General features: G+C 50.2%; 1 long non-coding RNA gene across 1 annotated transcript in view; it reads right to left on the bottom strand.

The window, feature by feature from the left end:
- LOC128335888 (uncharacterized) overlaps positions 1-13,710 on the bottom strand; it is a 65,712-nt gene extending 52,002 nt beyond the window's left edge. Inside the window, exons 1-2 of the long non-coding RNA XR_008311765.1 lie at positions 13,614-13,710; positions 1,344-1,513 (exon numbers count right to left, since the gene is read on the bottom strand). This is a non-coding gene — a long non-coding RNA (uncharacterized LOC128335888). The remainder of the gene's footprint in view (positions 1-1,343; positions 1,514-13,613) is intronic.
- Between the last annotated feature and the right edge of the window lie 674 nt (positions 13,711-14,384).

Genomic DNA, 14,384 nt, shown 5'->3' with positions numbered 1-14,384 from the left:
ACGCCCACCTTGTGGATGTTCTGGAGGCATCTGGCGGGGAATGGGGCGGCTGGGCTGGGACGGATGAGGCCATAGGTCTGGATGTGTATTGGCTCATCAGAGTCCTGTTGCACCTGCACCCGAAGTGGGGGATGGAGCGAGGCTCCCCTGAGGACCTTGCGAAGGAGAACAATCGGTGGATTTTCACATGCTTCTTTTGTTGTTTGTTTGTTGAGACTCTACGGTCTCCCTTCGGAGAGACTGCTAAAAACAAAATGGCTGCCGCACATGCTCAAATGGCCTCTGCGAGGCCTGGCCTGGCCTGGCCTAGGGCCTCACAGAGGCCATTTGAGGATGTGCAGTGGCCATTTTGTTTCGGTGGCCATTTTAAAAAAAAAATTAATTTTAGAAAATGGCACCCCCCTTCAAGTGGCGCCCGGGGCATGTGCCCTGCCTGCCCCACCCTAGATACGCCCCTGTCTGTGCTAGGATTGATCTGGTCAGATCGATTTTGTCTGCACTAGTCACAGACCACAGCAAAACAGGAATGATAATATACAATACAAATACAAACACAACACAACATACAAGTGAAATAAGAAGGCTTAGATAAGAGAACAGGCCCAAATGAAAGTTAAGGAACTACAGTGCAAAATGAACCTTTGTCAATTATTGTAAGGATTTCCAAGCAACTATTTAAACCAGAGGTTCTCCTACTTGAGTGCCCAGGGGTTGGACTACAACTCCCATCCTCCTCCAGTGTGGCTGGGGGTGATGGGAGTTCTAGTCCAGCATCATCTGGACATCCAAGCTGGAGAATCCCAGCGAATTTAACCAAAGAAGGAAACACCCACATGGCTCTTTAAACTGGCAGAAGACAGATATTTGCAAAATAAATGAATACCATGCACAATGCAACAGGCGAGTCTCCAGAATTGTGCAATGGGGCAGGGGGTCGGCGTCCTTTGGAGAACAAAAGGGGCATGACAAGTGAAATGTGGGAGGGTCTCGCCTTCATCTGTTCTGATCACAGCGGCAGTTCTCCTGAAATGCAGCCCCCTCCCCCCCACACACACAACCCAGCTTAGATCTCCAGGTGGTGTCGGACTACAACTCCCACCACAACGGTCTTGAGGCTGGGGATGATGGGAGTTGTAGTCCAGCAACATCTGGGGACCCAAGCTGGAGAACCCTTGCTTAAATGGAAGCTGGCCTCCCACAGAATAAGACCAAGAAAGGGCAGTATTAAAGCATTTGCACCGGCATCGCCTCTGATTGAATCAGAACAGATCGGAGGGCCCCTTCCCACAGGCACCACCAGTCTTGTTCAACAGGGATGTCCTGGACCACAAAATAAAACTGACCTCTGGCTCCAGCTGGTCCTCAACGGACAAAGCTCAAGGGACCCTCCAAGCCGGGCTTGCGCAACCATTTCCTCAAGAGACGCACCGTAACCTCTCCACTCACGAAGTTCGGATCGCAAGAGGGGGCAGAGAGAGCCATTTCTGGGGGCTGCCTCTCCACCGCAGATCACCTGGAGTAAGAAACACAAGGTTTTAGATTTTAAGTGTTTTATAAATGTTGTGAGCCGCCCCGAGAACAGTATCTCGCCTACCAGGATCTCTGTCAAAGTTTCTGACCATATCCAAGGCGTGCACTTAAGTTTGGGGACCAAACTGGGATAATCCCCACCGCCCACTGAGTGTGACTCAGTATTTGGCATCTTCCTGTGTTAGGGAAAACACATTATTATGTGAGAAGGTTTTAGGGAAGTGCTGGTCTGGTGGGAGCAAGCATGACTTGTCCCCTTAGAAGCAGGGCACACCCTGGTTGCATATGAAAGGGAGACTAGAAGTGTGAGCACTGGAAGAGATTCCCCTCAGCAGGGGATGGAGCCGCTCTGGGAAGAGCTGATGGTTCCCAGTTCCCTCCCTGGCAGCATCTCCAAGGAGAGAGGGCTGGTAGAGACTCCTGCCTGCAAGCTTGGAGAAGCCGCTGCCAGTCTGTGAAGACAATACTCAGCTAGGTGGACCAAGGGTCTGACTCAGTATATGGCAGCTTCCTATATTCCCTAAGATCTTTCCTGGCTCTGTACTTGAGAGCTTTTTAGGAGAGGAAAGCTGGTCTTGTGGTCGCAAGCATGACTTGTCCCCTTAGCTAAGCAGGGTCCGCCCTGGTTGCATATGAAAGGGAGACTAGAAGTGTGAGCAGTGGAAGAGATTCCCCCTCAGGGGATGGAGCCGATCTGGGAAGAGCAACTAGGCTCCAAGTTCCCTCCCTGGCAGCATCTCCAACAAGATAGGGCTGGGAGAGAGACTCCTGCCTGCAACCTGGGAGAAGCCGCTGCCAGTCTGTGTTGACAAGATTGAGCTAGATGGACCAAGGGTCTGACTCAGTATCTGGCAGCTTCCTATGTTCCTGTCATCCGGAGAGGTCCGTCTGCAGTTGCCACTAGCTCGCCTGGTGGATACCCAGGGACAGCTCATGACTCTAGAATGTGCTCCCTGCCGAAATAAGAGCCTCCCCCTTCTCTAGCAACTTTTAAAAAGTCTCTGAAGACACATTTATTCCCCCAAGCTTTTCAACTTGACTGTGCTTTCAAATTGTTTTAAGGTTTTCGTTCTTTAATCTGTTTTGCACTGTTGTCAACCAGCCAGAGACAGAAGTTTGGGGCCGTCTACCGATTCAGAAAATAAAATGAAAAATAAAATTCAGCGTGTGCATGGTGTTGCCCTCTTCTGCACACATCCAGCCCCCCGGAGTGGGCTCCAACACCCAAGGTTTGTGGGGTGCCAGTGGCACAGTCCTGAAGGTTGTGCGACGACTACAAATGTCACATCCCTCTTTCCAACCAAAGTTCTCAAAGCAGTTTACATAGGACAATGAATAAAAACATAAATAAGATGGCCCCCTTGTTAGAGGTTGTTGATTTTTACCCACAACGGGTAAAACAGCAGAGCACTAAGGAATGAGCACACACACTCCAGTGACAGAGTAGGTAGCAGAGGATGGTTCGGATATTGCAGCTGTTTAGAGAAAAGACATTGAGATCCTTGTATGACTAAACACTAAATATTTACTGGTTAAATACACTTGGATAGGAAAGACCTAACCCTAATCTAAAGGACTACATAGTGGATAGGTAAGGAGAGAGAGAGAGAGATGTTTCCATCTGCTCTCTAGGAGGAAAGGAAGGATTGTGACGCAGCACCAGAAGTGCTGCAGAGTCAGTTCAGGGGTCATAGAGCAGGGGCAGATAGGGAGACCCTCACTCACTGTCTCTACTCCCAATGCCCCTAGTGGTCATTAGGACAGTTGGTGCAAAAGGCCGATGCACTGGAAGTTCATCTCCAACACCCCATCCCCAAAGGGCCCACAATCTCAAAAGAAACATAAGGCAGACACCAGCCGCCGCCACTGGAGGGGTGCTGTGTTGGGGATGGACAGGGCTGGTTGCTCTCCTCCTGCTAAATATAAGAGAACCACTACTTTTAAAGGCGTCTCTTTGCTCTAGAGGGGTTCCTGCCTCATGTGCAGCGTGTCCCAGGGGACTACTATTCTCGCCAGGGACACTTCACCGGCTTCCCAGCACAGCGTTCACGGCACAGATGTGCACCATTTCTTTTCTGCTCCCCAGAAGTGCATAAAACCCACACGGCTACTTTGTCAAGCTCAACCAGGTTCTGTTTAGGGGAATAAATGAAGTGTGTGCCGGTGTGGGGGTGGGATTTCCCTCTAAGGGCATCCGAGTTTTAAATAAAAACGTCTAATTGCCTTTCCATATTCATGAAGTAGGTTCCTGTCAAAATTACACCTGTCAAGAGATGCGTCTGCTTTGTTTTCTTGTAGGGAAGATTGCTGTCCCCCATTATAGGAACTTTGTTTGTTTCAGGCTTGCTTTCAATATATTTTGAAAAATATACATATAATTTATGAAAAGCTCCATTGTCACCATATGTTGTGCTCCATCCCTGCACAGAAAATGAGTAGCCTTTAATCTGGATAATTATAGTAAAGAGGGAAGAATAGCTTAGTGGGGGTAATTATATTTAAACTGGGGGAAAGAAGGTAATTTCCCCACCTGTAGGAAATGCAGCCGCCATGGCAAATTTGGACTGGTATTTGTTTGGGTTTATGTGGAGGAACAAGGCAACCAGCACAGGCAATCTGGAATGCACAAATGCGGCATTTCCGCCAGGGTAACCACACACACACACACACACACACACACACACTTCTGCCTGGCCACAGCGGCCCCCATCATGAGCGGCCCATCACCTCCTCTTATAATCAACATTTACCCAAATTAGTCAGCAACGGAGCTGAAGGCCGATCAATGCACTCCAAGGCTAATCAATTGGAACAAAGGAAATGGAATTATACCCCATGATGGATCTGCTCCGAGAGACTCTGAGGCTGCAAGCCGGCGCTTCAGAAGCGCTCAGTCAGGATCGGAACCGCCCCAGTGGCCTGTTCTTCCCCAAGGTCGGGTGGTTACAGGCAACACCTTACCTCCACATCCTCCCCGCAAAAGTAGTGACTGGAAGCAGAAAGGATCCAACACAAGGGAGCAAATTCAAGCCAAGCACACACAAGGTCCCAGAAATTCAAGCCAAGCACACACAGTGATATTGCACGATGTATTAGGATTGCACAGGGTTGGCCTCAGGGTTCGGGGACCCTGGGGAGAGATGTTAGAGGTTGTTGATTTTTACCCACAATAGGTAAAAATTGCAGAGCACTAAGGAATGAGCACACACTCCAGTTACAGTGTAGGTAGCAGAGGATGGTTTGGATATTGCAGCTATTTAAAGAAAACACATGGAGATCCTTGTGTGACTAAACACTAATTATTTACTGGTTAAATACACTTGGATAGGAAAGACCTATCTATAATCTAAAGGACTACATAGTGGATAGATAAGGAGAGAGAGAGATGTCTCCATCTGCTCTCTAGGAGGAAAGGAAGGATTGTGACTCAGCACCGGAAGTGCTGCAGTCATAGAGTAGGGACAGATAGGGAGACCCTCACTCACTGTCTCTCCTCCCAATGGCCCTAGTGGTCATTAGGACAGTTGGTGCAAAAGGCCGATGCACTGGAAGTTCATCAACAAGAGAGTGGCAGGCCCACCCTGAATGACTGGGCTGAAGCCTCCAGGAATCGGTGTCCATCTCCAGGAATAACTTCAGTCCAAGTTGGCAGCCTGTCTTGGGCGCAACCCTACACTGGGTCCCCCAATGGGGTGAGACACTGGGACATAGTCGGGATGTGCAGAATGTTCTGGGGTTGGGTCATTTTGGCTCGCAACGAGTCGTTTCAAGTGTTCTGAACTCAGAACTTCACAGGAAGGGCCTGTTCTGAGTGTGGAATGGAACAGCCCATTTCAAGTCAGAAAGTTCCGAGCGCCATTTTGGAAAACAAAATGGCGCTCTTCCGGCTTCGGTGCACACGCTGGGGCCATTGGCATGGTCAGCGCCTCCACGCAACTGGCTGCCAGGCATGCGCAGAGGCTAGAAGGGCAGTGTTTTTTAATTCCAAAAGGCCGCTTGGAACGTTCCAAGTCGGAACGGGGTCGGTCCATCGGAACAACCAACTTGACCGCCTTATACCGAGTCAGAACCTCAGTGCATCGAGCTCATAGGAATGCCGGATGGCCAACGCATTCTGTGGCCATTTGGTCCCTCAAGCTCAGTACTCTGGCCCCATCCCCTCAGGGGAATATCTAGCCATGCCGTGGCGAGCGTGAATTGCCCCTTTTGCTAAGCAGGGTTTGCTTTCATCTGCATTTGGATGGGTGACTGAATTGCCCCTTTTGCTAAGCAGGGTTTGCTTTCATCTGCATTTGGATGGGTGACTGAATTGCCCCTTTTGCTAAGCAGGGTTTGCTTTCATCTGCATTTGGATGGGCGACTGAATTGCCCCCTTTGCTAAGCAGGGTTTGCTTTCATCTGCATTTGGATGGGTGACTGAATTGCCCCTTTTGCTAAGCAGGGTTTGCTTTCATCTGCATTTGGATGGGTGACTGAATTGCCCCTTTTGCTAAGCAGGGTTTGCTTTCATCTGCATTTGGATGGGCGACTGAATTGCCCCTTTTGCTAAGCAGGGTTTGCTTTCATCTGCATTTGGATGGGCGACTGAATTGCCCCTTTTGCTAAGCAGGGTTTGCTTTCGTCTGCATTTGGACGGGCGACTGCCTGTGTGAGCACCGTAAGCTCTCCTCCCCCAACCACCTTAGGTCAACAACAACGCAATGCATCTGCACTCATCACTGCATCAAAGCCACACGGCTACAAGAAGTCCGTAGGCATTCCGTCAAGGGGCCCCCCAAGCAGTTTGTCTCTCAGGGGTGTGTGAGATGGACTCAAGACTTCCAAGAACGACAAGGCAGCGGTTACCCAATGGCAGCACGTAGCTGATGAGAGGCAGCCACCGACCTCACGCTGGCGTCCGCAAGGCTCAGGAAACCAACCGACGACATGGAACTCAGGCTTTGGACACGCTCCGTGAGAGGAGAACGAGGGTGGCCGCAGAGAAGCCTGCTCTCCGAGCATCCCTGAAGCCACCCCGTTGCATTCCGAGATCGTGCTATCTCCAGGAACGCGGGGCGAGCGTGTTCAAACCCCACGGGTCCCCGCCGCTCTGGCGACGGGCTGAAAGCGCCATCTGAATTGACTCGGATTAGCTATTTCGAAGCTGTCGGCTTCGTTTAGAGGGCTGCCGAGAAACACTTAGACAAGATAGAAACAGCAATTGGGCTGGTTGTGTGTGCACCTACGGATATCTGCTTGACAACCTGAGTCCCGTGACTGTGGGCCAGAACACGGAGGAGGAGGAGGAGGAGAAGGAAGAAGAGAGGAGAGCTGGTCTTGTGGAAGCAAGCATGCCTTGTCCCCTTAGCTAAGCAGGGTCTGCCCTGGATGCATATGAATGGGAAACTTGATGGATGAACACTGCGAGATATTCCCCTCTTAGGGGATGGAGCCGCTCTGGAAAGAGCTGAAGGTTTCAGGTTCCCTCCCTGGCAGCATCTCCAACGAGATAGGGCTGGGAGAGATTCCTGCCTGCAACCTGGGAGAAGCCGCTGCCAGTCTGTGAAGACAATACTGAGCTAGGTGGACCAAGGGTCTGACTCCGTATATGGCAGCTTCCTATATTCCCTAAGATCTTTCCTGGCTCTGTACTTGAGATCTTTTTAGAAGAGGAAAGCTGGTCTTGTGGTCGCAAGCATGACTTGTCCCCTGAGCTAAGCAGGGTCCGCCCTGGATGCATATGAATGGGAAACTTGATGTGTGAGCACTGCAAGATATTCCCCCCTTAGGGGATGGAGCCTCTCTGGGAAATGCTGAAGGTTCCCAGTTCCCTCCCTGGCAGCCTCTCCAAGAGATGTCTGAGAGAGATTCCTGCCTGCCGCCTTGGAGAAGCCGCTGACAGTCTGGGAAGACAATACTGAGCTAGATAGACCAAGGGTCTGACTCAGTATATGGCAGTTTCCTATGTTCCTAACCGCACACAATCCACTTCCATATTTTCTTGTCAAGTGTCTGCAGCAGAGGTCCACCTAGGTCATTTTGAGCCTGGACCTAGAGGCCTTTGGAAGGCCCCCTCGCCTGCAAATTAAGCAACATGATGCTCTGCAGGGCGACCACAACATCCAGGACAGACTGAAGAGGATTGGGGGGGGGGGCTGGAATTGTGGAGGCCCTGGACTTCAGTCCAGAAGGATGCTGGTCTGCAAGATGCTGCTAGATGGGGAAGTAAGGACACCCACTCTCCAGGAACGTATTAAGCTCACGGCTGATTTGGGAACCAAGTTTGCAGCCACCATCTTGGTGTATTAGGGTAGACTTGACCCAGTGGGGGAGGTTCGTTTCTGGGCAGACGGAGTCAATAATCAGCCCAAATGATCAGCTCCGTCTGCCCAGAAACCTCCCCTACTGGGTCAAGTCTACCCTATTACACCAATCTGGAGATACCTTCATGAGGACCAATCCAACGAGGCGACATCTTAAGCAAGCTTTCAAGCTCTCCGGGACTCTTCAGCGGGTGGGGTGTTCAGAAAAGCAGAAGGGGACGGGTATACCTAGGCAACGGCCTCCTCTCTCTCAAAGGCGGCTGCTTACGACAGCCGTGAGGAAGCCTTTTTGCCCATCTCCCCCTTCACAGAAGGCTGGACCACGGAGAAGGGAGAAGCGATGGTGGCGGAGGATGGTTCTGAAAGACGGGCAGGGCATGTCTTTTGCCCCTCCAAAGGTCCTGCAGCTTGAGCACCAGTCCCACAGGGGCGTAGCTATAATTGAACGAGAGTGTTCAAAGAACACGGGCCGCCAGCTCCTGAGGGCCCTCCAGCTCCATCCCTCCCTATTTTCTTCATTGTCTCCCTCACTCTGTGGGGCGGCCCGAGAGAGGGATGAACACGGGCCCCCTCTCCCCTAGCTATGCCCCTGCCGTCCCAGGAAGGAAGCGATCTTGGTGGCAGATGGTACCCCAGAGTGGGAAGGAACCTCAGAGGAGGTCTACTCTAGTCCCACCTTCTGCTCAGGGCAGGAACCCGCTACGGCTTCCCTGGCAGATAACTGCCCGGCCAGCCTCTGGAAGCCTCTAGAGAAGGCGAGCCCAAACGGGTCCACCGGCCAGCTGCTTGTACCGTCAGGAAATCCCTCCTCATGCCCAGCCCGGACCTGCTGCCTTGTCATTCCAAGCCCTGGCTACTAGCCCAGCCCTCAGGAGTACCCCGGGGACCAGTCCTCCTTCCATGGGGCAGCCCCCTTCAGAGACTTGAAGGAGGCTCTCCTCTCCTCTCTCTTTTATTTAATTCGTTTATTTATGAAGACCTTTTTATACCGCCCCATCCAAAGGCTCTGGGCAGTGCACAGCCAGTTAAAAAAGACAAAAACAAACGCCATTTAAAACAAACGGCTTAGGACAATAGAGAAACAAAATTCTAAACAGTGCAGAACCATTTAAAACCTATTAAAGATATTTAAGAACCATTTAAAAACCTTGGAAGGCCAGGCCAAAGCCATACGTCTTTCGGGCTTTCTTGAAGGCCAACAACGAGCCCAAACTAGAGATTTCTGCGGGGAGTGCATTCCGCAGGCTGGGGCAGCTACAGAGAAGGCCCCGTTCTGGGTCGCCACCAGACATACTGGTGGTAACTGGAGACGGACCTCTCCAGATGATCCTCAGTGAGGATCATACAAAAGGAGGCACTCTCTAAGGTCACCTGGACCTAAGCCATTCAGGGCTTTAAAGGTGATAACCAGCACCAGGGTCCCCTATAACGGGGATTCCCAGATGTAGTTGACTACCACTCCCAATATCCCCAAGCAAAAGCCATTGCAGCTGGGGATGCTGGGAGTTGTCGTCAACAACATGCGGGGATCTCTGTTAGAGGGAACACAGACCAGCACGCTGTATTTTGCCTGGAAACATACTGGCAGCCAATGCAACTGTCTGAGAACAGAAATAATATGGCCTCTCCAGGTTGCCCATCTAGCTGCCACATTTTGAACCCACGGAAATTTCCGAATTATGTGCAAAGGCAGCCCCACGTAGAGCGCAGTGCAGTAGTCAAGCCCTCATCTTGTTAGAGGTTGTTGATTTTTACCCACAATAGGTAAAACAGCAGAGCACTGAGGAATGAGCACACACTCCAATTACAGAGTAGGTAGCAGAGGATGGTTTGGATATTGCAGCTGTTTAGAGAAAAGACATGGAGATCCTTGTATGACTAAACACTAAATATTTACTGGTTAAATACACTTGGATAGGAAAGACCTAACCCTAATCTAAAGGACTACATAATGGATAGGTAAGGAGGGAGAGAGAGAGATGTCCCCATATGCTCTCTAGGAGGAAAGGAAGGATTGTGGCTCAGCACAGGAAGTGCTGCAGAGTCAGTTCAGGGGTCATAGAGCAGGGGCAGATCGGGAGACCCTCACTCACTGTCTCTACTCCCAATGCCCCTAGTGGTCATTAGGACAGTGGGTGCAAAAGGCCGGTGCACTGGAAGTCCATCTCCAACACATCTTCCCCAGGTTGACGTACTCGGCTTCCTCGACCGTTCCTCCTAGGACTTGACTCACAGGCCCCTTGCCATCTTTGGTGCCCTCCCCGGAACCCGCTCCCGAGGAAGGCAGAAAAGACGGGAGGGGTGTGGGAACCTCCTCCTCCTCAGCCCTCTCCCCCACCTCCTGACAGCCAGCGATGGGGGGGGGGACAAGTAAATAACCACCACCGAAAGCAGCAAAGAGACCAGGCAGGCTAATCAGACGTGGCAGATAAATAATTAATCACCCCTCTCCATTTAAGAGCAGAACAAACACACACACAAAAGTCAACACGTTTAGGAGAAGCACGCCCGCCGCAGAAGGCCCCGTAGCCCTGCGCGCGGTTTAAAATGCAAAAAAACAACAACGCCCAGCTCGCTAAATAATCAAGCCGCTCCGGCTGCGTCTCGGAAATTGCCACCTGCGGCTAATGCTCCAGTTTTAAATGCATCCCCGAGTCAATCTTTGTAAATTCCACATTAAATATTGATCGGCCCCAGAGAAGCCGGGATGCGGTACGTATGCTTGGCGGAAAGGCAGGGCGTTCCGGAGAAGCTGCCCAGGGAGGGCTGGCGGGATCAGCCCGCCACGAGGAACCTGCAGCCCTCCAGATGTGGCTGGACTACAACTCCCATCACCCCCGTTCTGTGGCGGGGGGTGATGGGAGTTGTAGTCCAACAATCCCTGGAGCACCACAGGGTAGCACCCCCTGAAACTACAGGGCTCCCTGCAACCGCCCACCTGCTTTCCAGCAGGCTAATAATAATAATAATAATAATAATAGGAATAATAGACTGGACCCAGGCAGAGGTAGAGACGCTAGATCGTAAGACCAGGAAAATCATGACCATCAATCATGCTCTGCACCCCCGCAGTGATGTCGATAGGCTCTACCTCCCTCGCAGCTCAGGTGGAAGAGGAATGCTGCAAGTCTATCAAACAGTAGAGGAGGAGAAAAGAGGCCTCGAAGAATATATCAAGGACAGTGAAGAAGATGCACTTCAAATGGTCAAGAACGCGAAACTGTTCAACACCAATGAAACAAAGCAGGCCTACAAGAAAGAACAAGTCAAGAACCGAGCAGGAAAATGGAGAAATAAGCCACTGCATGGTCAATATTTGCACAATATAAGTGGAAAATCAGACATCACCAAGACCTGGCAATGGCTTAAGAATGGCAACTTGAAGAAAGAAACAGAGGGTTTAATTCTGGCTGCGCAAGAACAGGCACTAAGAACAAATGCAATAAGAGCCAAAGTCGAAAAATCCACCACAAACAGCAAGTGCCGCCTTTGTAAAGAAGCAGATGAAACCGTGGACCACCTGATCAGCTGTTGTAAGAAGATCGCACAGACTGACTACAAACAAAGGCATGACAAGGTAGCAGGGATGATACACGGGAACATCTGCAAAAAATACAAGCGACCTGTAGCCAAAAACTGGGGGGACTATAAAATTGAAAAAGTGGTAGAAAATGAAGATGTAAAAATATTATGGGACGTCCGACTACAAACAGACAAACATCTGCCACACAATACACCAGATATGACTGCAGTCGAGAAGAAAGAAAAACAAGTCAAAATAATCAACATAGCAATACCAGGGGATAGCAGAACAGAAGAAAAAGGAATAGAAAAAAATCACCAAATACAAAGATCTACAAATTGAAATTGAAAGGCTGTGGCAGAAAAAGACCAAAATAATCTCCGTGGTCATTGGCGCCCTGGGTGCAGTCCCAAAAGACCTTGGAGAGCACCTCAACACCATCGGGGCCACAGAAATCACCACCAGCCAATGACAAAAAGCAGCTTTACTGGGAACAGCCTATATTCTGCGACGATATCTATTAACCATTGACGATAAAATTCTGGCATCCCAGGACCTTGGGAAGGACTCGATGTCTGGATAAAACAAACCAGTCAAGAACACCTGTCTGACTGTGTCAACAAGAAATAAATAATAATAATAAATATTTAAACAACACACTGACTGATTATGAGTTTGTAATAGGATGAGTATTATAAGGCCAATTCCCACAATGTTGCTTTATTTATTTATCCATCCATTCATCCATTCATTCATCACATTTATAAACCAGCTGACAGCCATTAAAAACAGTTTTAAAACACAATTAAAACAGTGTTTTTTAAAAAAGAATAGATTTAACAAAATCTATCAACAGTTCATGTGGTCCGCTATGGCTCATCTGTGTTGGGATTTAAATTGTTTTAAATGGTTTTTTAAAGTGTTTGTGTATGTTTTTAACTTGCTTTCATATTATTGTTAACTGCCCAGAGGCAGGAATTTGGGGCGGTGTACAAATCAGATAGACAGATAGAGGATTCCTGGATGGTTCTTCTTGGGATTGTTCCACTTACTGATGTCCCAGCCTGTGCTTGAAGGGATGGAGGTGGAGAGGAGAACTGGTCTTGTGGTCGCAAGCATGACTTGTCCCCTTAGCTAAGCAGGGTCTGCCCTGGTTGCATATGAAAGGGAGACCAGAAGTGTGAGCACTGGAAGAGATTCCCTCTCAGGGGATGATGGAGCCGCTCTGGGAAGAGCTGAAGGTTCCCAGTTCCCTCCCTGGCAGCATCTCCAACGAGAGAGGGCTGGGAGAGAGACTCCTGCCTGCAACCTTGGAGAAGCCGCCGCCAGTCTGTGAAGCCAATACTCAGCTAGGTGGACCAAGGGTCTGACTCAGGATATGGCAGCTTCCTATATCCCCTAAGATCTTTCCTGGCTCTGTGCTTGAGATCTTTTTAGGAGAGGAAAGCTGGTCTGGTGGTCGCAAGCAGGACTTGTCCCCATAGCTAAGCAGGGTCAGCCCTGGTTGCATATGAATGGGAGACTTGATGTGTGAGCACTACAAGATATTCCCCTCTTAGGGGATGGAGCTGCTCTGGGAAGAGCAGAAGGTTTCAAGTTCCATCCCTGGCAGCATCTCCAACGAGATAGGGCTGGGAGAGAGATTCCTGCCTGCAACCTTGGAGAAGCCGCTGCCATTCTGTGAAGACGACACTGAGCTAGATAGACCAATGGTCTGACTCAGTAAATGGCAGCTTCCTATGTTTCCTATGAGGTTTCGAAACCAAACCACCAGATCACCCCAGAACATCTTAGAATTATACCAAGACGACGACCGTTGCCAAGGAGGAATAGCCAGGTGTGCATTTTAGAATTAATTGGGGGGTTACGGAGGAATCTCCCCATTTGGGCAATTGAGTGAATGAAACCACCCAATGTGTGAACCAACTGGCCCTTGGTCGTAGTAGTGTTCTAAAGCTGGCCTTAAGCCAAACTTTTCTTTCCCCTCAAACTGGAGACTCCACATGCCCTGCTGGTAATGTCCCTCCTACAATAGCTCCTCTCTCTCTCTGCGCCATGCCAGACAGAGCAATATTCCAGAAAGCAGAGGGTGCCTTCCTAAATGTAGAGACCCTACAGCTGAGGAAAGGGAGAAAGCAAGAGTCACAAGCTGGGATGGGGGATTTGTATGCTGCTGCCTTTCAGGCCAAGGTGCCTCTCAGCAACGGAGTCTTACTGCTGGGCAGAGCTGTATTCACTCTTAGGACAACCAAAAGTACCTTCTTTCCTTTGTTGCAGCAGGAGAAAATCCAGGACTGCAAAGAAGGGCTCCCTCTGGGCTGCTTCCCCAAAGACTGAGCACACCCTCAGCTGCAGCTAATAAAGCTCGTGAAACTCAGCCCTCAGCTTAAAGGGACCCAGGTCTGCAGCCAGAGAGATCCTGACCAGGAGGGCCATGGATATGCAAGCAGTGGGGACCCGAATCCAGAACGTTCAAGCAGGGCAGATGGAACCTAGGAAGCGGCCTCCTACTGAGTCAGACCCTGGGTCCATCTCGCTCAGTCTTGTCCACCCAGACTGGCAGCGGCTTCTCTAAGGTTGCAGGCAGGAGTCTCTCTCCCAGCCCCGGCTAGCCTGGCGATGCTGTCAGGGAGGGGAGGTGGAACCTCCTGCATGCAGCGTGGTGTAGTGGTTAGAGTGCTGGACTAGAACCGGGGAGAGCCGAGTTCAAATCCCCATTCAGCCATAAAAACTAGCTGGGTGACTCTGGGCCAGTCACTTCTCTCTCAGCCTTGCCTACTTCACAGAGTTGTTGTGAAAAGAGAAACTCAAGGATGTAGTACACCGCTCTGGGCTCCTTGGAGGAAGAGCGGGATATAAATGTAATAATAATAATAATAATAATAATAATAAATAATGCAGGCAAGTACTCTTCCCAGCGTGGATTCCCCATCCCTTAGCAGGGCTGCTCAACTTCGGCCCCACGGCAGATGTTGGCCTACGACTCCCAGAATCCCTGGCTACTGGCCACGGTGGCTGGGGATTATGGG

The sequence above is a fragment of the Hemicordylus capensis genome, chromosome 12 (assembly GCF_027244095.1).
Source record: "Hemicordylus capensis ecotype Gifberg chromosome 12, rHemCap1.1.pri, whole genome shotgun sequence".
Taxonomy (NCBI): domain Eukaryota; kingdom Metazoa; phylum Chordata; class Lepidosauria; order Squamata; family Cordylidae; genus Hemicordylus; species Hemicordylus capensis.
Note: the sequence above shows the minus strand (reverse complement) of the source record. Positions and strands in the feature narration are given on the sequence as shown.